Source organism: Heptranchias perlo, chromosome 11 (assembly GCF_035084215.1).
Source record: "Heptranchias perlo isolate sHepPer1 chromosome 11, sHepPer1.hap1, whole genome shotgun sequence".
Classification (NCBI taxonomy): domain Eukaryota; kingdom Metazoa; phylum Chordata; class Chondrichthyes; order Hexanchiformes; family Hexanchidae; genus Heptranchias; species Heptranchias perlo.
In genome coordinates, this window is record NC_090335.1 from 16096309 (window position 1) to 16120783 (window position 24475).

A 24475-nucleotide genomic window follows, 5' to 3' on the forward strand; every position below is an offset into this window, starting at 1 on the left:
ATGAGGGGACCGAGTGTAATGTGTCCAAGTTTGCTGATGATACAAAGCTAAGTGGGAAAGTAAGCTGTGAGGAGGATGCAAAGAGACTGAAAAAGGACATAGACAGGTTAAGTGAATGGGCGAGAAGGTGGCAGATGGAGTATAATGTGGGGAAATGTGAATTTATCCACTTTGGTAGGAAGAATAGAAAAGCAGAATTTTTTTAAAAGCTGAGAGACTAAGAAATGTTGGTAGTCAGGGGGATTTGGGTGTCCTTGTACATGAATCACAGAAAGTTAACATGTAGGTACAGCGATCAATTAGGATGGCAAATGGTATGTTAGCCTTTATTGCAAGGGGTTGGAGTATAAGAGTAAGAAGGTTTTGCTGCAATTATATAGGGCTCTGGTGAGACCACACCTGGAGTACTGTGTACAGTTTTGGTCTCCTTACCTAAGGAAAGATATATTTGCCTTAGAGGGGGTGCAACGAAGGTTCACTAGATTGATTCTTGGGATGAGAGGTTTGTCCTTTGGAATTCTCTACCCCAGAGGGCTGTGGATGCTCAGTCATTGAGTATATTCAAGACTGAGATCGATAGACTTTTGGACACTAAGGGAATCAAGGGATATGGGGATAGGATTGGAAAGTGGAGTTGAGGTAGAAGATCAATCATGATCTTATTGAATGCCGGAGCAGACTCGAGGGGCCGTATGGTCTATTCCTGCTCTTAAGTTAGTATGTTCTCCCAGCAGGTCTGTTGGACCCAGTGGCACGTCTCTCTTATAACCTCCCCGATGGCCCTGAGCCTCATTATGCACTGCTCCACACCCAGGTAGCAGACTCTATTGTAATAAATCCACTGCCTGGTGTAGTTTGTTCCATGAGTCATCCTACTCCTGCAGTAATTAAAGGATAGAATAGAACAGAATCACAGAATTTTAGGCCTGAAGGAGGCCATTTGGCCCATCATGCTCGTGCTGGCTCTTTGAAAGAGCTATCTAATTAGTCCCACTCTCCTGCTCTTTCACCATAGCCGTGCAAATTTTTCCTTTTCAAGTATATATCCAATTCAAGATATTTGCATGAGTATTACCTCTCCACCACTCACTTCTGTCAGTGCTGTGGCGATAATTCCAAATCTTGCCTTTCAGTCAACTGATAAAAGCTGGAGTTCAGGATTCACTTTTTGTTTTATATCTTCCCTGCCACCTCCATAACTCTGCCTCAGTTTTTGATTGGCCTTCGGCAAGCTTTTAACAAGCAAATGTTTTATTTCTGCTAATTTCCAAAGTGCAGGATAGTAATAGATGTCGAGGGCATCACCACTTTGTGCCAGTCTTGCAATGGTGTTTCTGCACATCCACTTTTTCATCAAAATGAGTACATAATAGAGTCACAACTCTTTTTTCTCAATTTTGGTTGTGTTCAGCACCATGGCCATTGCCCTTCGCCTAGGATTCTGAATTTAGAAAAGAATTGGGTGTAGATTTGATAACCATAAATATTTATTGCAGTTAAACGGCACAATTCAGTTTCATTGGCATCATTGCAGAAAAAGGTCTAAATGTCTTTACTCTGCATTCCACGACACTTGCACGTTATAAAAGGTATGTACAATACACTTGGTATTCTGTGGTGCCTGGAGTTGGTGGTACACCACTAAGGAAGAAGTGCAGGTGGGTATTAATGTGGTACCTGAGGTGCTGCAAGTAATATTCTGATAAAGTTTAGATGACTTGCCCACTTTGACAACTATGTTGTGAAGTACATTTATCAATACAACTTACTTCACAAAATATAACTTTTTAAAAAACTCATTTTACAATGGTTTGTAATATTACCATTTTTAAATTAGGTGTCAGCCTTGTCTCAGTGGTAGCACTCTCACCTCTGAGTCAGCAGGTCATGGGTTCAAGCCCCATTCCAGAGATTTGAGCACATAATCTATGCTGACACTCCAGTGCAGTACTGAGGTGCCGTCTTTCAGATGAGACTTTAAACCCTCTCAAGTGGATGTATAAGATCCCATGGCACTATTTCGAAGAAGAGCAGGGGAGTTTTCCTGGTGTCCTGGCCAATATTTACCCCTCAACCAACATCACTAAAATAGATTATCTGTCCATTTAGTGCATTGTTGTTTGTGTAATAATAATTGAATATCTAAAGGAAGTTTAGAAAAAAAAGGTTTCTAAATATAATGGACGGACAGCTGAGACCCATTGCCTGCAATTCCTGTGCCATGTGGGAATTTCAGGACGCTTCATGTGCAGGAAATGCCTCCAGTTGCTTGAGCTTAAGCTGAGGGTTTCTGAGCTTGAGGGGCAGTTGGGTCACTGCAGAGTAAAAGGGAGACTGAAGGTTTCCTGGATCGTACGTTCCAGGACGTGGTCACCCCGCAGCCACAGAGAGTTCAGGATAGCAAGTGACTGGCCGTCCGAAAGGGTAGGAAGAGGCAGGCGGTGCAGGAATCTTCTGGGTGTGTGGCACTCTCAAACGGGTGTTCAGCATTGAATACCAGTGAGGGTGACACCTCGAAGGAATGCAGTCCTGCGCATGGCAACATGGAGCAAAGGACTGCACGGGGGGCACAGTGAAGTGTAGAAACGCAGTAGACCTAGGGGATTCGAAAGTCAGGGGGCAGACAGGCGTTTCAGTGAGCACTGATGTGAGTCCCGCATGGTGTGTTGCCTCCCTGGTGCCAGAGTAAAGGACATCATGGAGAGGGTGCAGAACAGTTTGCAGGAGGAAGTCGGAACAGCCAGAAGCCGTGGTCTGTGTGGGTACCAATGACATAGGAAAGGAAAGGGATGAGGTCCTGCAGACAGAGTTTCATGTGCTAGTGAGTACAGAAATAGGAAGGTAAGGCAGGTTAATGCATAGCTGGAGACAAGGTGCAAAAGGTAGGGCTTCAGATTCTTGGGGCATTGGGACCAATTCTGAGCACGAGGGACCTCTTCAAGATGAACGGTTGCATCTCAAAGAGCTGGGACCAATGTCCTGGAGGGGAGGTTCACTAGAGCTGTGGGGGAAAGTTTAAACTAATTTGGCAGGGGGATGGGCAACAGGATGCAGCATTAGAAAGGAGAAACAAGGTGCACAAAGGATTGGGAGAGACAGATAGCACCAGAGTAAGAAATGGTACAATATTTTTTTTTTTATTCGTTCACGGGATGTGGGCGTCACTGGCAAGGCCGGCATTTATTGCCCATCCCTAATTGCCCTCGAGAAGGTGGTGGTGAGCCGCCTTCTTGAACCGCTGCAGTCCGTGTGGTGACGGTTCTCCCACAGTGCTGTTAGGAAGGGAGTTCCAGGATTTTGACCCAGCGACAATGAAGGAACGGCGATATATTTCCAAGTCGGGATGGTGTGTGACTTGGAGGGGAATGTGCAGGTGGTGTTGTTCCCATGTGCCTGCTGCCCTTGTCGCGGGTTTGGGAGGTGCTGTCGAAGAAGCCTTGGCGAGTTGCTGCAGTGCATCCTGTGGATGGTGCACACTGCAGCCACAGTGCGCCGGTGGTGAAGGGAGTGAATGTTTAGGGTGGTGGATGGGGTGCCAATCAAGCGGGCTGCTTTATCTTGGATGGTGTCGAGCTTCTTGAGTGTTGTTGGAGCTGCACTCATCCAGGCAAGTGGAGAGTATTCCATCACACTCCTGACTTGTGCCTTGTAGATGGAGGAAAGGCTTTGGGGAGTCAGGAGGTGAGTCACTCGCCGCAGAATACCCAGCCTCTGACCTGCTCTTGTAGCCACAGTATTTATATGGCTGGTCCAGTTAAGTTTCTGGTCAATGGTGACCCCCAGGATGTTGATGGCGGGGGATTCGGCGATGGTAATGCCATTGAATGTCAAGGGGAGGTGGTTAGACTCTCTCTTGTTGGAGATGGTCATTGCCTGGCACTTATCTGGCGCGAATGTTACTTGCCACTTATGAGCCCAAGCCTGGATGTTGTCCAGGTCTTGCTGCATGCAGGCGCGGACTGCTTCATTATCTGAGGGGTTGCGAATGGAACTGAACACTGTGCAGTCATCAGCGAACATCCCCATTTCTGACCTTATGATGGAGGGAAGGTCATTGATGAAGCAGCTGAAGATGGTTGGGCCTAGGACACTGCCCTGAGGAACTCCTGCAGCAATGCCCTGGGGCTGAGATGATTGGCCTCCAACAACCACTACCATCTTCCTTTGTGCTAGGTATGACTCCAGCCACTGGAGAGTTTTCCCCCTGATTCCCATTGACTTCAATTTTACGAGGGCTCCTTGGTGCCACACTCGGTCAAATGCTGCCTTGATGTCAAGGGCAGTCACTCTCACCTCACCTCTGGAATTCAGCTCTTTTGTCCATGTTTGGACCAAGGCTGTAATGTGGTCCTGGCGGAACCCAAACTGAGCATCGGTGAGCAGGTTATTGGTGAGTAAGTGCCGCTTGATAGCACTGTCGACGACTCCTTCCATCACTTTGCTGATGATTGAGAGTAGACTGATGGGGCGGTAATTGGCCGGATTGGATTTGTCCTGCTTTTTGTGGACAGGACATACCTGGGCAATTTTCCACATTGTCGGGTGGATGCCAGTGTTGTAGCTGTACTGGAACAGCTTGGCTAGAGGCGCAGCTAGTTCTGGAGCACAAGTCTTCAGCACTACAGCTGGGATGTTGTCAGGGCCCATAGCCTTTGCTGTATCCAGTGCACTCAGCCGTTTCTTGATATCACGTGGAGTGAATCGAATTGGCCGAAGACTGGCTTCCGTGATGGTGGGGATATCGGGAGGAGGCTGAGATGGATTATCCACTCGGCACTTCTGGCTGAAGATGGTTGCAAACGCTTCAGTCTTGTCTTTTGCACTCACGTGCTGGACTCCGCCATCATTGAGAATGGGGATGTTTGCAGAGCCTCCTCCTCCCGTTAGTTGTTTAATTGTCCACCACCATTCACGACTGGATGAGGCAGGACTGCAGAGCTTTGATCTGATCCGTTGGTTGTGGAATCGCTTAGCTCTGTCTATAGCATGTTGCTTCCGCTGTTTAGCATGCATGTAGTCCTGAGTTGTAGCTTCACCAGGTTGGCACCTCATTTTTAGGTATGCCTGGTGCTGCTCCTGGCATGCTCTTCTACACTCCTCATTGAACCAGGGTTGATCCCCTGGCTTGTTGGTAATGGTAGAGTGAGGAATATGCCGGGCCATGAGGTTACAGATTGTGCTGGAATACAATTCTGCTGCTGCTGATGGCCCACAGCGCCTCGTGGATGCCCAGTTTTGAGCTGCTAGATCTGTTCTGAATCTATCCCATTTAGCACGGTGGTAGTGCCACACAACACGTTGGATGGTGTCCTCAGTGCGAAGACGGGATTTCATCTCCACGAGGACTGTGCGGTGGTCACTCCTACCAATACTATCATGGACAGATGCATTTGTGACAGGTAGATTGGTGAGGACGAGGTCAAGTAAGTTTTTCCCTCGTGTTGGTTCGCTCACCACCTGCCGCAGGCCCAGTCTAGCAGCTGTGTCCTTCAGGACTCGGCCAGCTCGGTCAGTAGTGGTGCTACCGAGCCACTCTTGGTGATGGACATTGAAGTCCCCCACCCAAAGTACATTCTGTGCACTTGCTACCCTCAGTGCTTCCTCCAAGTGGTGTTCAACATGGAGGAGGACTGATTCATCAGCTGAGGGAGGGCGGTAGGTGGTAATCAGCAGGAGGTTTCCTTGCCCATGTTTGACCTGATGCCATGAGATTTCATGGGGTCCAGAGTCAATGTTGAGGACTCCCAGGGCCACTCCCTCCTGACTGTATATCACTGTACCGCCACCTCTGGTGGGTCTGTCCTGCCGGTGGGACAGGACATACCCAGGGATGGTGATGGAAGAGTCTGGGACGTTGGCTGATAGGTATGTTTCTGTGAGTATGGCAATGTCAGGCTGTTGCTTGACTAGTCTGTGGGACATCTCTCCCAATTTTGGCACAAGTCCCCAGATGTTAGTAAGGAGGACCTTGCAGGGTCGACTGGGCTTGGTGTTTTGCCGTTGTCGTGTCCGGTGCCTAGTGGTCCGATGCCGGGTGGTCTGTCCGGTTTTATTCTTATTATGACTTTTCGTAGCGAGATTTTACAACTGAGTGGCTTGCTAGGCCATTTCAGAGGGCAATTAAGAATCAACCACATTGCTGTGGGTCTGGAGTCACATATAGGCCAGACCGGGTAAGGGCGGCAGGCTTCCTTCCCTAAAGGACATTAGTGAACCAGATGGGTTTTTACGACAATCCGGTAGTTTCATGGCCATCATTACTGATACTAGTATTTTAATTCCAGATTTTTAATTAATTAATTGAATTTAAATTCGCCAGCTGCCGTGGCGGGATTTGAACTCATGACTCTGGATTACTAGCCCAGTAACATAACCACTATGCTACCGTACTCCGTAGGCGTACGGGGTACGGTAGCATAGTGGTTATGTGGGATCAGACTAAGAGAGAACACGAGAAGGTTTAAGATAGGTTTAGAGTGCATGTGTGTAAATGCACGAAGTGTGGTAAATAAGTTTGGTGAGCTGCAGGCACAAATAGCCACATGGGAATATGATGTGGCGATAACGGAGACCTGGCTCAAAATAGGGCAGGATTGGGTACTAAATATTCCTGGATACAAGATGTTCAGGAAAGATAGGGAAGGGAAGAAAGGGGTGGGGGGTGGGGTGGCAGTATTGATTAAGGAGAATATTGCAGTATTGGAGAGAGAGGACGTCCTGGAGGGGTCAAGGACAGAATCTATTTGGTTAGAGTTAAGAAACAATAGAGGCGCCATTACACTACTGGGTGTATTCTATAGGCCATCAACTAGTGGGAAGGATATAGAGGAGCAAATTTGCAGGGAAATTACAGAGCGATGCAAGGACTATAGAGTAGTGATAATGGGGAACTTCAACTATCCTAATATAGCCATGATGTGGAGATGCCGGTGATGGACTGGGGTTGACAAATGTAAAGAATCTTACAACACCAGGTTATAGTCCAACAATTTTATTTGAAAATCACCAGCTTTCATAAGGTTTAGATTAGTTACGGAAAAGGACAAGGAGCAATCTAGAGTAAAAATATTTAATTGGAGGAGGGCCAATTTCAGTGGGTTGAGAACGGATCTGGCCCGGGTAAGTTGGAATCAAAGTTTGGCAGGCAAAACTGTAATCGAACAGTGGGTGGCCTTTAAAGAGGAGATGGTTCAGGTACAGTCTAGGTACATTTCCACAAGGGGAAAATGTAGGGCAACCAAAGCCAGAGCTCCGTGGATGATAAAAGAGATAGAGAGTAAGATGAAGCAGAAAAAGGGGCGTATGACAGATGTCAGGTTGATAATACAAGTGAGAACCAGGCTGAATATAGAAAGTTCAGAGGGGAAGTGAAAAAGGAAATAAGAGGGGCAAAGAGAGAGTATGAGAATAGACTGGCGGCCAACATAAAAGGGAATCCAAAAGTCTTCTATAGGCTTATAAATAGTAAATGGGTAGTAAGAGGATGGGTGGGGCTGATTAGGGTCCGAAAAGGAGATCTACACATGGAGGCAGAGGCTGAGGTACTAAATGAGTATTTTGCATCTGTCTAACAAGCATGAAGATGCTGCCAAAGTAAAAGAGGAGGTAGTTGAGATACTGGATGGGCTAAAAATTGATAAAGAGGAGGTACTAGAAAGGGTAGCTCTACTTAAAGTAGATAAGTCACCTGGTCCGGATGGGATGCATCCTAGGTTGTTGACGGAAGTAAGGGTGGAAATTGCAGAAATGCTGACTGTGATCTTCCAATCCTCCTTAGATATGGGGGTGGTGTCAGAGGACTGGAGAATTGCAAATGTTACACCCTTGATCAAAAAAGAGAGTAAGGATAAACATAGAAACATAGAAAATTCGGCCCATCGAGCTTGCTCACCATTCAATATAATCATTGCTGATCCTCTATCTCAATACCATATTCCAGCTCTCTCCTCATACCCCTTGATGCCTTCTGTGTCTAGAAACCCAGCAACTATGGGCTAGTTTAACCTTGGTGGTGGGGAAGCTTTTAGAAACGATAATCGAGGACAAAATTAATAGTCACTTGGACAAGTGTGGATTAATAAAGGAAAGCCAGCACGGATTTGTTAAAGGCAGATCGTGTTTAAATAACTTGATTGAGTTTTTCGATGAAGTAACAGAGAGGGTTGATGAGGGCAATGTGGTTGAAAGAACCAAAGGCGACATGAGGAAAAACGTTTTCACACAGCGAGTGGTTAGGATCTGGAATGCACTGCCCAAGGGAGTGGTGGAGGCAGATTCAATCATGGCCTTCAAAAGGGAACTGGATAAGTACTTGAAAGGAAAAGATTTGCCGGGCTACGAGGAATAGGGCGGGGGAGTGGGACTAGTTGGATTGCTCTTGCATAGAGCCGGCGCGGACTCGATGGGCCGAATGGCCTCCTTCTGTGCTGTAACCTTTCTATGATTCTATGATTCTATGTGTGTATGGACTTTCAAAAGGCGTTTGATAAAGTGCCACATAATAGGCTTGGCAGCAAAATTGAAGCCCATGAAATAAAAGGGGCAGTGGCAGCATGGATACAAAATTGGCTAAATGACAGGAAACAGAGAGTAGTGGTGAATGGTCGTCTTTCGGACTGGAGGAAGGTATACAGTAGTGTTCCCCGGGGTCGGTACTAGGACCACTGCTTTGTTTGATATATATTAATGACTTGGACTTGGGTGTACATGGCACAATTTCAAAATTTGCTGATGACACAAAACTTGGAAGTGTAGTAAACAGTGAGGAGGATAGTAATAGACTTCAAGAGGACATAGACAGGCTGGTAGAATGGGCACACACATGGAAGATGAAATTTAATGCAGAGAAGTGCAAAGTGATACATTTTGGCAGGAAGAATGTGGAGAGGCAATATAAACAAAATGGTACAATTCTAAAGAGGGTGCAGGAACAGAGAGACCTGGGGGTATATGTGCATAAATCTTTGAAGGTGGCAGTACAGGTTGAGAAAGCAATTAAAAAAGCATACAGGATCCTGGGCTTTATTAATAGAGGCATAGAGTACAAAAGCAAAGAAGTTATGTTGAACCTTTATAAAACACTAGTTCGGCCACAGCTGGAGTATTGTGTCCAATTCTGGGCACCGCACTTTAGGAAGGATGTGAAGGTCTTAGAGAGTGTGCGGAAAAGATTTACTAGAATGGTTCCAGGGATGAGGGAATTCAGTTACGTGGATAGACTTTAGAAGCTGAGGTTGTTCTCCTTAGAGCAGAGACGGTTAAGAGGAGATTTGAAAGAAGTGTTCAAAATCATGAAGGGTTTAGATAAAGTAAATAAAGAGAAACAGTTCCCATTGGCGGAAGGGTCGAGAACCAGAGGATACAGATTTAAGGTGATTGGCAAAAGAACCAAAGGCAACATGAGGAAAAACTTTTCTCTGCAGTGAGTAGTTATGATCTGGAATGTGCTTCCTGAAAGGGTGGTGGAAGCAGATTCAACCGTGGCTTTCAAAAAGGAATTGGATAAATACTTGCAGGGAAAAAATTTGCAGGACTACGGGGAAAGAGCGGGGGAATGGGACTAACTGAATTGGTCTTACAAAGAGCCAGCACAGGCACGATGGGCCGAATGGCCTCCTTCTGTGCTGTAACAATTCTATGATTCTATGAATCCTGCTATGCACAAATTGGTTGCTACACTTCCTACATTGATTACAGTTCAAAAAAGTACTTCATTGGCTGTAAAACGCTTTAGGACATCTTGAGGTTGTGAAAGGCGCTATAGAAATGCATGTTCTTTCTTTCTTCTTTTATATTATAGAGATAAGTGAAGCATGGATTTTCAAATTGCCCTCAACAGTGAATGGGTTTGACAATACAGTACTGCATAATGGAACTGAACCTCGCTAAACCGAAAAGCTGAATTCACGTTCCTACATCTTCTACTTTATGACTAACATCTTGATTATAACGCAGACCAGATTTGGTAAACCATCAGATCTGAATTTCAGTTTCTGTCCACTTTTATCAGTCTGGCAGACATGTAGAAAGCAGTGACATATACACTGCAACACTGACTAATATATTGTCAATAACAGGTGAGAAAATAAATCGGTCAGGTTTACAGAACCACAGATTGCTTCTCACTTAACAAATGTTCTCTTTCACAAGAACCTCCATTCACCTTTACTCCTTCCAAATTTGAAACATGGTGTTTCTTTTTTTATAATTTAACTCCCAATATAATATTTATTTTCTCAATTTAAATACCATTTACATCAAGAGAGTAAATTAAATCCTGGTCATTCCATAGAACATATTAGGTACCTGGGAGTGATTCCAAGGTAGTCTATTCTAAACTGAATGGTTTAGATGATGCCATAAAGCACAACAGTGAAGCTTCAGGGTTTTATAACCACAGCTGAAAATCCAAGGTTACAGACTTGAAATTACTCTCTGGTATCTGTATATTAAATGTATTCTTTCAATTTTCAGTTGGGCTGAGTTATGTACTTGGTCAGCTTTTGTAATGGCAGTAGTTATTAGTGTTGATGTGTGCTCTGTGTGCTCCACCTTTTAGAAATCTCATGTGATTTACTGAAGACGGTTAACAATCCTGACCTGGAAATATATCGCCGTTCCTTCATCATCGCTGGGTCAAAATCCTGGAACTCCCTATCCAACAGCACTGGGAGAACCTTCATCACATGGACTGCAGAGGTTCAAGAAGGCAGCTCATCACCACCTTCTCAAGGGCAACTAGGGATAGGCAATAAATGCCAGCTTTGTCAGTGACGCCTACATTCTAAGAATGAATAAGAAAAAAAGACAATTATTACTGTTAGTTAATAGAAATTTTCTTTTAATACATAATCCTTGAGTGGACTTTTTATTTAAGTTACAAAATAGACAGTCCAGTAGCACATGTCAGAACGCTGGGTTCTGAACCCAGTGTGTATGTGACTTTGATCCCAGCTTCGGCTAGTGTGCTTGCTCTTCTTCCCTCACTAGTGACTAGCATTCTATTTCCAAGAGAACAAAAAAGTACAAAAGCTTTTAGGAAAAAGATATTAGGTTCAATAAGGCAATTCCTTTTTCACAGATCTCAACCCACCATATTCACCCAAGTTTCCTCCAGAAGTGTATCTCTTTGACTTTGAACCAGTTGATACTGCCCATTTCAATGGCCTTCCTTGGCAACTAAATCCATAATTCCCTTTGACTTCCCCTTATTACTCTTACAGATTAAGTTTGGGGCTTTGCTAGTGATGAGTGCAGGTTAGAGGAGTGGATCTATCCCAATCATGTCTAGTGTGGCTCTACTCTGGCAGCAGCGCCTTGTGAAATTACCCCTTTAATTCCTCATTTGGAACTCGGCATCAATTATTGTCTGATTACACTTCTGTGAAGCGTCTTGGGACGTTTTCCTACGTTAAAGGTGCTTTATCAATGCAAGTTGTTGTTGTTGTGAGTTGTGGTATATGAACCTTCCAGTATGGAGGATCAAAAAAAAGGGAGTGTGGGAGGATCACAGGAATTCTGCAGAAATATGCTGTCAAGAAGACCTGATGGTGCTACCTGCAACAGGCATGACGGTGAGAATCTACAGTGGGGATCTAAAACAAGGACAGGAGGAAGAGCATAGGGATAGAAATTCCAAAAAAACATTTGCAAGGAGCATAATTCCTACCCTCCACTAATTTGCTCAAAGTGGTTAAAATGGGGGTGGGGATAAATAACATGTTGTGGGACCACCAGGGTCCAGTTCATCGAACCTCACTTTGCACTTATAAATGAACTCTTGTTGAATAAACCACCGCTATTCAGTTAACACAACATGTTCTGTAACTGATGCTTTAAGAGTTAATCACTCCACGTTAAATAAAAACGGATGGGCATTGAAATCTCTGAAGTATCTTTAATAAGTTCAGACATATCTATGTCACTATGCAAGGGCAGAGTAATCATTTCCACGTTGGGTTAATCAAAATAAGTAATTGTCTTTCTTTTTCTGGTATCATTGATAAAAAATGCACAATGGCAAATGTGCAATGCCCAGTTTATTCCTCAAGGGCGAAAAACACATTATTCATAAATGACAAAATTCTGAGCGAGTTATAAAGCCTTTCCTCATAAGTAAAGTGAACTGAGCGTTCCTGGTGTTACACATTACGCAGTCTGTTTCTACAAGACACGATTAAAAGTAAATTAAAAATGAATTCTGCTCTTTTTTTTAGCTCGTCCTGAGAACCTCTTCCCAGAAGGCACTTTAATGTTTACCATGAGACTCTGGATGCACGATTCTCACCACCTCTTCCCTTAGCTGAGGAATTGGTTTAACTCAGCTACGTGTCAGCTTTGACTCAGTGGTAGCACTCTCCCCTCTGAGTCAACAGGTTGTGGGTTCTAAGCCCCATTCCAGGGTCATGAAGTCAATGGAGAGTAATATTGGATGGGGTGTAATCCAGCGTTCCACTTGATCATGTGGGTTTTCCTCCCGATGAATTACCCCCATTGTGTCCAGTTTGAGACATCCTTATTTAGAAAGCATGTCAAGGCCACAGAGAGGATGTGGAACAGATTCATTGGTGTGAGATGCTTTAGTTATGAGGTTAGAGAAACCGGGGTTCTTTTTATGAGAGCAGAGAAGGTTTAGGGGAGAACTGATAGAGGTGTGCAAAATTATGAAGAGTTTTCATAAGGTAAATAGGGAAAAGTTATTTCCACCAGGCAGTGAGTCAGTAACTAGAGAGCATAAATTTGAAATCATCAAAAGAACAAAGGGAGAGGTTAGGAGATTTTTTTAATGTTAAGGGTTGTTAGGACATGGAATGCTGTACCAGAAACAATGGTGAAAGAAACACCCATCATAAGTTTTAAAAGGGATGTGAAAAAAAATGAAAAGGGTATGGGTGGGGGGTGAGGGGAGTAGGTGGCAGTGGGGAGGGCAAGGGAATGGGATTAAGTGGAGAGCTCTTTCAGAGAGCTGGCACAGGAGTGATGGGCTGAAAGGTCTCCTGTGCTGTAAAATGTCTATGATTCTAGGGGCAGGAGGAGAAGGCTTTTGAATAAGTCAAAGTTCAGCAGACTTAAAGAACAAGGAGAAAGAAAAAGCAAAAGATGCTTTTATTGCACGGTTTCACATCCAGCTTTCTCTATCTATAACAAAGTACCTACTGGAAGTGGAGTGGCCAGGTATCAGGTGAGCCTGTCTGGAAGTGGAGTGGCCAGGTATCAGGTGAGCCTGTCTGGAAGTGGAGTGGCCAGGTATCAGGTGAGTCTGTCTGGAAGTGGAGTGGCCAGGTATCAGGTGAGCCTGTCTGGAAGTGGAGTGGCCAGGTATCAGGTGAGCCTGTCTGGAAGTGGAGTGGCCAGGTATCAGGTGAGCCTGTCTGGAAGTGGAGAGGCCAGGTATCAGGTGAGTCTGTCTGGAAGTGGAGTGGCCAGGTATCAGGTGAGCCTGTCTGGAAGTGGAGTGGCCAGGTATCAGGTGAGCCTGTCTGGAAGTGGAGTGGCCAGGTATCAGGTGAGCCTGTCTGGAAGTGGAGTGGCCAGGTATCAGGTGAGCCTGTCTGGAAGTGGAGTGGCCAGGTATCAGGTGAGCCTGTCTGGAAGACAGGAGGCTCTGCTCTGGCAGACCAAGGTGAGAATGGGTGCAGGAAGAACCACACAATGTCTGATGATTAAATTGCTAAAATAGACTCTGTTTACACAAACACCAACAACCTAATTTACACTGATACCCTTACTATACTGGGATTCTCATTTATGCACTGCTGATTCCAAATTGCTGCAACTGTCTTGCCTCCATCCACACCAGCCCAAGGGGATCGCCTGGCGCCAGTGTAATGTTGTGTTATCTCTAGTTACAAGGAACCAACACAACACTTCATAGTCTAAACTCACATAGGAGGCACCTTTGCTACTTATCCAGCAATACTGGCATTAACTTGACTCAGCGGCAAATCTGGCGTTTCTTTACTTTTCACTACGTTGAATTAGAACCAATCCAGGAAATTTACCCAGTTTACTTTCAAGAAAGGACTTGCATTTATAAACATGCCTTTTACAACCTCAGGATATTTGAAAGTGCTTTACAGCCAATGAGGTAGTTTTGAAATATAGTCACTGTTGTAATGTAGCAAACACAGCAGCCAATACGAGCACAGCAAGATCCCACAAACAGCAATGAGATAATGACCAGATAATGTGTATTAGTAATGTTGTTTGAGGGATAAATATTGACCAGGACACCAGGGAGAACTCCTCTTTACTCTTCTTTGAATAGTGCCACGGGATCTTTTACGTCCACTTGAAAGTGCAGACAGGTCCTCGGTTTAACGTCTCATCCGAAAGATGGCACCTCTGATAGTGCAGCACTCCCTCAGTACTGCACTGGAGTGTCAGGCTAGATTGTGTGCTCAAACCTCTGGAGTGGGGGTTGAACCCACATCCTCTGACTCAGAGACGGGAGTGCTACCAAATGATCCACATCTGATAGCTTGGTTTTGAACCAGGATTAATTTAAAGAACACACAGTGTTACCTGCCTCACTCACTTTTAAGTCAAAACATAGCACTACCTGCCTCACACAAGAGGCTCAATTTTAAAAGGGTGGCAGGATAGAAGCGGGGTGGAGTCAATGGATGCGCAGCAAACCCGAAAAATAAAAACTTACCTTTCCCCACGCGATCGCAAGGTAATTGATGCTCATTAATCTTGTTTCCAGGTTTCGAGCCTGGCAGCCCAGCCTGATTGACAGGAGCTGCAATGCCAAGTTGGGGGGGGGGGGCCGAGATAGAGAGAGAGATGTCATCCAGCGCTGCAAGAGAGAGTGGGGGGACAAAGATCGGGGTGGGGGCGACATCGGACATCGGAGCTGGGGGGGACCTCAGAGAGACATCTGAGAGGGAGACACCGGGGGGAGACATCAGAGCGACATTGGATATCTGAGCAGGGGGTGCAGGTGACATTGTTTCACGGTAGGACTATTTACTTTTTATGTTGTGAAATGTTATTTTATTTCATTTATTTACTTTACTTTTGCCTGATCCAGCCCTTCATTTCACCAGGCATGAATCAGAAGCCGAGGGAAAGTCGCCCAGGTAAGTTGAATATTGTTTTAACTGCCTAATATGTAAGAAATAAAGTACCTTAAGTACCCGTACATTTGCTTCTTTAAATATCGTCCCGCTGGCACTTCCGGATTCAGCAATGCCGTGCGCACCCAAATACGTCTTTGTGAGACGCGGAAGTCGGCATGTTGGAGCCGGGTTCATTTCCCGCTCCTCATTTCTCTAATTTTCGTACCTCCCCCGCCCCCAACGCACCCGCACTTCCAAATTAAAATTGAGTCCAAAGAGTCACCTGTCTCACTCACCCGTAACACAAAACATAAGGGACGATTTTATAAAACTGTGCTTCCAGCAAGAAGCCTCATCCACCCATCGCACATATCAAGAAATTGTGGGTGCACTAGTTTTAAAGGATGGAAAATTAGGGCAGTGTGCCTGCAATGTCCTGATATGCTCAGCAGGTGAGGCTCCCTGGCAGTAGTACGCATTCGTACAGTGTTATCTGAATCACTCACTTCTAAAGAACAGAGTAGCCTGGAAATTATTGCCTGCTATGTCATTGTACGATTGCATTTGTCTCAAGTTCTTTTATCCACTGTTCTGAGGGTGGTATTAACCCATCTACTGTAACTGGGCTAGTGCCTCCATTAATCAGAGAGAAAGGAATCTGATACCAGACCACCCTTGTGTTCAAATCCCTCCATGGCCTCTCCCCTCCCTATCTCTGTAACCTCGTCCAGCCCTACAACCCTCCGAGATCTCTGCGTTTCAACAATTCTGGCCTCTTGTGCATCCCCGATTTCCATTGCCCCACCATTGGCGGCTATGTCTTTAGCCGTCTCGGCCCTAAGATCTGGAATTCCCCCAGAAACTTCTCTGCCTCTCTATCTCTCTCTTCCGTTAAGACACTCCTTAAAACCTACCTCTTTGTTCTTGGTCACCTGTCCTAATATCTCCTTATGTGGCTCTCTGCCAATTTCTGTCTGATAACACTCCTGTGAAGTGCCTTGGGTCATTTTACAACGTTAAAGGCACTATATAAATGCAAGTTGTTGTTGCAATGCTCAAAAGGGTAATTCTGTGATCCCACACTCCCATCTTGGGGAAGCTGTGTTCAAGATCCGGGTGGATCAGACATAGGACTACAACATTGTAGCCTTGGTTCTCCAAATCCACGCACCCTGCAACTGTGGCTCCCTCGTGGGAGTGTGGGATCGCAGAATTACCCCTCAAGTGTTGTATGATAATGTTGCTCAAAATAATTTCCAGGCTACATCTTCCGGAATGAGAGGAAAATGGTTAATACGTAAGGTGTACTAAGGGATTTACTAATCAGGCGATCATTTGCAAGGATGACAGCCGATCCATTGCTATTGTAATTCAGAGTAACAATTCAAAAACGTGAAAATGGTAGTGTTAACAATTTTGTGCCTACAATCAACTTCACCCAATTAGGATACATTATTTAAATCCCATTAAAATATTCTAGTAAGTTCATTACAGAACGAAATAATGTTACGAGGTATTTAAATGGCATAAATTATAAATTGTGGCAATGCCGGCAATGAAACCAGGAGCAAGATTCACAAGTATGAATATTCTTCATATAGTGTTCATAATCTAGTCTCATCAATACTTTACAACCGACTCATGTTACTCTGGCAGACAGAGCTTTTGGGGCCTAAATTCCTTAGCGTCCCAAGCTGGGTGCGATTCTGGCAGTGCAGAGTGATGGCGTAAATTCATCCTTGGGCCTCATCAGAATAAATCAGGCGAGCTGCGGGTGTCAATCAGCGGCCCACAGTTGTTCTATGGAACCTGGGGCACTCCTGCTCCTTCCGACTTCACAAAATACTCGAAAATCTCCAATGTTTTTGGGCCTTTTTTGAAAGGCCAGAAGTGGTCCCTTCAAGGATCTCTGGTTAGGCTATTCAAACCCGGAAATGCCAGTTGGAGCTTGCGCATCGTAATTTCTGACAAGGGCAAACTACTTTAGGAATCCAGGTCTGAAAGGAGCTCCGGAGCCACATTTCAGTTTGAACTGAGGCCTGTGTTTATTTCACCACCAGGGCCACCTGAAAAAGGCCCTGACCAATTTATCAGTGACCCGAACTCCCGTGTAGATCAGTCACAGGCCTCTGCACTGCTAAATTGGTAATCGTTGTACCTGTTTTAGGCCCATAAAACGGGTTCAACGATGTTAAATTTTGACCCCATCGTGTCTTACATCGTATACAAGGTTTTTGAAAAAGACTGTTGTCTGACTGGTATAAAGAGTTTGAATCAAATCTGTGGTTTACTCCAACCCCACTTTGCCCCAACCATAGTTTATTATATTTTGATACTGCAAATTGATGTCTTGCTTTGAGTGAAGCTATAGTGTAAATGACATGGGATTGTGGATTGGATTTAGGTTTGATCAGTGGAATTAGATCTAACATTGTAAACAGGCAGGTGGAGTTGAAGCGAAGAGAAGCATTTTGAGTAGGTAGTGCAAGTTAAATTATGACACAGAAGCTATGGAGGTGTGTATTTTGATGCAGCCTTTGCCCTGTCATTCTAATTATTACTGTGCAAAGCAGTGCTGGAACTGATGCTGAGTGAGAAGCAGTAATTAAAGCTGAGGATATTTCTGCCTAGGGTACGGTAGTGTAGTGATTACATCACTGGACCTATAATCCAGAGGTCTGGACTAATAATCCAGAGAATGTGAGTTTGAAACCCACCATGGCAGTTTGAGAATGTGAATTCAGTTTGAATTTGGTATGTGTAAAACGCCGGATTATCAATAAAAACGCAATTGGTTCACTAATGTCCCTTAGGGAAGGAAACCTGCCGTCCTTACCTGGTCTGGTCTTTGTGTGATTCCAATTCCACATCAATGTGGTTGATTCTTAACTGCCCTCTGAAGTGGCCTAGCAAGCCACTTGGGTTGTATTAAACTGCCATACTGGAGCAGTTCAAGAAGGCCCACCACCACCCTCTCAGGGCAATAAGGGATGGGCAATAAATGCCGGCCTTGCCAGCGAACCCCACATCCTGAGAATGAATATATATTAAAAAATGCTGCAAACATTTGTGGAGATTTTGAAACACAGTTAAACTAAGCAGCTCTGGTGAAACAAAGATGGTTGATTTTAATCTTTAAAAGAGACTGAAAATATCTTTGAATAGTCTTGCAGATACATGAGGCTAACTGCCCAAAAGTAAAGCAAATATTAGTTTTTACTGCGTACAATAAACATTTGGGCAATTCTTCAGCATTTTTGAATAGCAGTTTGCGTTATATTATCTGTGGTAATGTTAAATTTTAGAAACTTTAAGTACGTCAATGAATTTGTCTGATGTTTACACCTACACACAAACTTGGGTTTAGCTTGACTTGGCCACTATAGCCCCAAAAATTCCCCTAACCTACCTTATCATCTCACATCACTTCAGCTTCTAGTCAGCAAAACCAATATCCTTTCCCAGTCATATAGACGCTGCATGTTAATAAACCGTGAGCAAAAATTAAAATATCTCACAGTCACATGGCTCCCCAGCTTCTAAAAACAGTGCCCTATTTTTCTACTAGAATGAGTCAAAGTTTCCTATGTAGCGATGATATTGTAATTATATTCTGAGCAAAACCTTGCTGCATGGTTTTTGTCCTGTTAAGCCGCTGTGTCAACATTTATTTGTTTACTGTCTGTACAATATTAACACTGCAGTTCATACGTTTTGGATCTTTTCTCGAGCCCACTGAAAATCGAGCCAATTTGTTCACATACACCAGCTTCGTCACAAAGGTCCCTGGCCTTGTCTTTTTAAGGAGGCTTTTAACAACTCACATCTCATCTGTTTGTTCGTGTTGGTGTGAGTGTTTGTATGTGTGTAATTGAGATTTGAGTCATAATCGCCATAAAAGAGTATGTCACCTATACAATGAAATTTAGCAAATGGTTAAAAGAGTAACTGAGTTTCAACCTGTTCTAAGATTTCGACAGTTACATTTAAAAAAACAATAAATTGCATTAGTCATTGTGCTGTGAGCAAAACTTAAATAGATAGTGCACAATGGTCTCCTTACAGCACAAGGGACAACAGCATGATCGAACATCTCTTACTGCGGTCTGGGGTTGGTCCAACTTGTCTAGCAACATTAGTGAAAAGAATCACAGCCATGGAGTTTAAACTGTCACCGAAGTACCCAGATCTTAAAGGGCGGGTGATCTGCATGTATGTAATTATATGCTGTACTGTTTTCAAATTCGACCATGTTTAGTACCGGGTAATAGGGATACATTAGCTGAACCCAATGAAAGATTTTGAGCTTCATTGAATGTGATCTCAACTGCAAATTGTCCACTATCTACCTGTTAATCAATAGACATTTTTGCACCGAATTTTTGAAGTCAATGGAAAGTAAAATTGGGTGGCATATAAAACGGTGGCCGATCTGATTGTGTCAGTTTTCCAGTGGGCGAGTTAGATTAAAATTACCCCAAGCACTTTCAGCATGCGTTGCTGAACAGTAATAAGGTGCAGGAACCTTGGATGATTTACCTGCTCTTTAGTTCAAAGACTCTGAGGTCAATTGTGCAGTCCCTCCACTACCCCAGATTAGATCAGCTAACTGGGCACAGACCAGGGATTGAACCTGAGGCTTTCTTGGACTATATGGTTCAATTCAGATCACCGGTTGCATTGACTCATTGTGAGTCCTTAGGGCACCCGACATTGCCCCTTTAATGATACCACCATTGTGACAATGGGAGACAAGACTAAATTATATTAAGGATTGCAGTAGCTTAGTTAATGCATTTTACAAAATTTTTGTGTATTTTGTATTATTATGAATGATGACCGACCACGAGGGCATCTATGAATTGTGCTGTTTCCATATTTTATTTATTTTTTCTATTTCTGCCCCCAATATTTGTCCTAAGATTGGTCCAGTAGTAAGATATAAATTCCACTGTGTAAAATATAAATTGTCATTCTGGAGAGTTTTTGGGCGGACTCACTTCCTGGGACAGCCAATTCTGAAAATGTCTTTCTAATGATTAGTTTCTTGAAAAAGTCTGCACCATTGCGGCTGCTGTTTCCTAAAGGGTGAGATATACAATAGGGGTTAAATTGGTTAATCCCCAAAACCAGGCGCGGGCACCACGATCCGTGATTAACCCGCGCCCAGTGCTTCCTGCGCAGGCAAGACGAGACATTCATCTGGCCCAAACACCTACCTGACAGCAACGTTAAAAACCAGGCCTGACACGAGGATTCATGGACATGCGCACATTCCACCAGCAGGGGGAGCCTGAATCTCTTAAAGGCAGGCTGTCTCTTAAAATCTCTTAAAGGTAGCTGGTACCTGTTATTTGCTAAAAATAACAGTCTGCTGTCTGCACGGAGTCTGAACAGAGCTCAGACATCGCACATGTAAAACACAGATGCAGGTCCCGTCCCTATGTTTACAAACTGCTGAGTTATGTTAAAACATTGAATAAAGGTTGCGCACCACTAAATTCCACATCCTCCAATCTGCATGCCAGACCTCACCAATCTGCCGTTCTGAGTTTGTACCAGGCCTTTGGGAGTACGTGCACCAAGATTCTCTGCTGATGCACTAGAGGCCTTGGTGCTAGAGGTGGACAGAAGGGGGAACATCCTATATCTGCAGGGGGTGGGGTGGGGGGGGGGGTGGCAAGAGGCACTCCAGACATAGGCTCAAAAGACAGTGGGAGGCAGCGGGGAACACAGTCAATGCCAGGTGCATAGCACCATGAACATGGATGCAGTGCAGGAAGAAGTTCAATGCTTTGACACGTGGTCAAGGTGAGTGAGGTCAACTGTCAAATGGCGTCTCCTACCAACTGCACCACTAGCCGCATCCACTGCTCCACACACTACACCCCCCATCACCCACATACCAACAAACTCTTTCCATCAGTACTCAACTCTTCCAATCAGATGCTTCATCTCACTTTTATACATTACCATTATTGCAAGCTGCCCACCCACAACGCACAGGCCACATACACTGGCAGCTATTCAACCATGACAGGCACATCCCAGACACACGTCCCGCTTTCAAGTAGGAGAAGGTGGCGCATAACAGGAGGCAGCAAGTGGGCAGTGACATTTAGCCCCTCGAGCCTGTTCCACCATTCATTGAGATCATGGTTGACCTGTGACCTAACTCCATATACTCGCCATAGCCCCATATCCCCTAATGCCCTTGTTTCACAGAAATCTATCGATCCCAGATTTAAAATCCACAAATGAGCTAGCATCAACTGTCGCTTGCAGAAGAGTATTCCAAACTTCTCCCACCCTTTGCGTGTAGAAGCATTTCCTAACTTCACTCCTGCACGTTCTGGCTCTAAATGTTAGGCTATGTCCCCGCGTCCTAGTATTCAAGTATAGGAGACCTCCAAAAACAGTTACAAATGTCTCAGCAGCCAGAAGCAATAAACCAGCAACTAACCTGTGGATCCTGCATGGTCCCTTTAAATAGTGCTGGTGTGGGTCCTCCAGGCACTCTAAGACACGTTCAGATGGTCACGGTTAAGACTGTGCTTTGAGTGGAATGTTGAGTCCCAAAATGGTGTCTATCACTTTAAATCAGCATTGCACGCTGATTGTAGCCATTTTCTCCCTATTTTACATGCTTCCAGCGTTCGTTATTTGCGCATGCACTGCTAACTTCACCAAGATGACGTCCGGCGCACGTCCCGCTAGAAACGTGCGTGCGCAGCCAATACACCATCTTGGCACTTTGGAAGGCCGCGTAGCACCGAAACAACGGGCGCTACATGGCCCAATTTCTAGCCCAATGTCTTTTCCAGATTTTGTTCTAGGTTTTCTTTCATACTATTCTGAATACAAACCATTTACTGGTAATCTGATTCTTTGCAATTCAAACAATCAGTGCAGTGAAAACAGCCCCTCTGATGGTTAATACGCAGTGGCCTCTTTCTGTGCATGTGTTAAAAATTACTTCCGCTGTGTTCATTTGATCGCTGCATAATTTACCATTTTTTAGTTGACTAATTGTTTTGAATGCTCTGGCAATAAAGATGGATTATCCATGGGCTGTGTGAACAAATCAATAAATCACTTCACATGATTTGGTTAACAGTGAGAAAGTCAACGATTTGTAAAAAAATGAGGCAGCTTTATAAAGTCATCTAGATTTACATACAATTAGCTAATCACTGTGTTGAATTATTTAGGTTGACTAATTTGACCAGTTCCTAAGAACCATAAATAGTCTCTTCTGTCATATTTGTTTATAGGGCTGTCTGATATGTCAGATTAAGTCACCTTAATCTGACAGAACATGGTTACTGAAGGAAGAATGTGTAGCAGGGGTAATATGTGTAAAAATGTGAATTAATGGTGCTAGATGATTTATTTGATGGTGATGTAATAAAGTAGGCGACTTCAACGCACTCATTTAAATAAAGCCAATGATAAGGATGAGCCAATTTTCCTTTACCCTGTTCCTCAGGCATCAGAATTCGCCAAGCACAGGGTAGAGGAGAAAGGAGTGGAGACCCATAAAGTCATGTTCTGCCTCCATTGCCCAAGTGGGCAGAATATGGCCTGTTCCTGTGTAGAAGGGGCATCTACTGAAACTTGGTGCAATGTCCTGCTGCCTGACTCCCTCCATCACCAGGCCCCAATCTGGGAGGCTCAATATGCGGCTGAGAGGCCTGCAGCTGCGCTTATAATTGCACCAATTTCAGGAGAAAACACAGCCAGGCCTGCTCTTGGAGACTGGTAATGACCCTGGGAGGAACAGTGGATGCAGTGCCCTCACCACAGTGCTATGAATGTATATTTGACAGGTCGACAATATTAAGGGCATTTCAAAAGGGCACCTGTTGGACACTTACTGGGCACCCGGAGAGGACAATCTATCCCTATTTGTACACAATGGTTGGCTGAGGTACATAAAGATGTAAAACTTGTATCATCTTTCAAAATATATGCAACTATTACATTTTACTTAGGAAATCCATTAACAATGCCAACGTGTCAAATATACATCCATATTGCACCTCAAAGATAACAACTTTACACTGCACAGATATTTTTTACAAATCAAGGCCTGAAATTTCCTCCATGGGTGCAACCCAGAAGTTAGACCCAATGATGCGCTCATTCTGCCGATGTCAAGTTACGCTCAAATTTCCTGCCAATCTCATTAGAATACGTCCAAACGTATAATGGGCGTAAATCAGTGTAAACAATCAGGGCCAAAGGAAAGCACTGAACTTACATTATATATTCCTTCTTTAAATATGAAAATTAAGTTTCAACTCATTCAACCATCATTCACACACATCAGGCACAGCATGTTTAAGAACCTGCAATTGGGGAAGCTTTTGAATTTTTAATGTGACTTACACATATGCCATAAAAATACATTCAAAGGAACAGATAATACAGTACAGGTCTCAGTGAGGGTCAATTTTTTTAAATACTCAAAAAATTGCAAATAAAACACCAGTAATATGACTTTGTTTCCTGCTCCGTCTGAAAATCTGGTCATAATTTGAAGAGAGCCAACTGAGCAAATGCAATTGCAGGAAACTCATGTATAAGGCTCTGTAACTTTGGGGCAGGGCCATTATTATGGGCGGAGATGCTTTTGAGCGGTGGGATTGATAGATGATCGTAAAAGATCGAGGAGATTTAGGCATGTTGTACTTATGTGTGTAACTCATTTATGCCCAAAATTCTGTGATCTTTTAGGCCGAGTATTTGTTTTGGGGCCAGTTTGTGCGTGTCTCCGGGCACAAATGTGCAGGAAATTCCAGGCTCAAATTTGGCTGATTCTCAATTTATTTCGAAGCATGTCTTCTCTTCACTCAAGTTGTCCTCAAGCTTGTTTTTAGGCCGCAAGCATCAGTTGCAGACAATACTGCATTCAGAGCCCCACTGCGTGAGTGCTTTCAATGGAGCTAAACACTTGCTTCTACTGAGTTAATATGAATAGGTCAGAATTAATTACAGAAATTGAATGACTTCATCCATCTAGGCAAAACATATTCTATAATTACACAACATGTTACAAACAAGCATAGAAATTATCCCTATTTCGTGTCACAAAGATTAACATTTAAAAAATGTCCATGTTGTTTGTATGAACCAATTCTAAATATAACACTCCAATAGCCCCAATTATGACTTTGTAAAGTTAAGAAAATTAAGACCTCAGTATTGCTGCAAACAGGATTAGTCTGACTGTGTACAAATCCTCATTGCACAGAAATGGTCTAAGGCTGCATTTACATTGAAGGGTTAGTGTGCAAAGTGATTTGCAGCTTCAGACTGATGATGAACTGGATGTGTAAATCAGGTCAGGGCCCGGTCTGACTCTGGAACGAAGTGGAATAAGATTCTGTGGAGGGCACGGCTTTGGTTTG

The 24475-nt window shown here is 44.0% G+C and overlaps 1 long non-coding RNA gene across 1 annotated transcript in view; it reads left to right on the forward strand.

Moving 5' to 3' along the window:
* Positions 1-12425: 12425 nt before the first annotated feature.
* Positions 12426-24475, forward strand: part of LOC137326896 (uncharacterized) — a 31237-nt gene continuing 19187 nt past the window's right edge. The window contains exons 1-2 of the long non-coding RNA XR_010964282.1: positions 12426-12462; positions 15051-15083. This is a non-coding gene — a long non-coding RNA (uncharacterized lncRNA). The remainder of the gene's footprint in view (positions 12463-15050; positions 15084-24475) is intronic.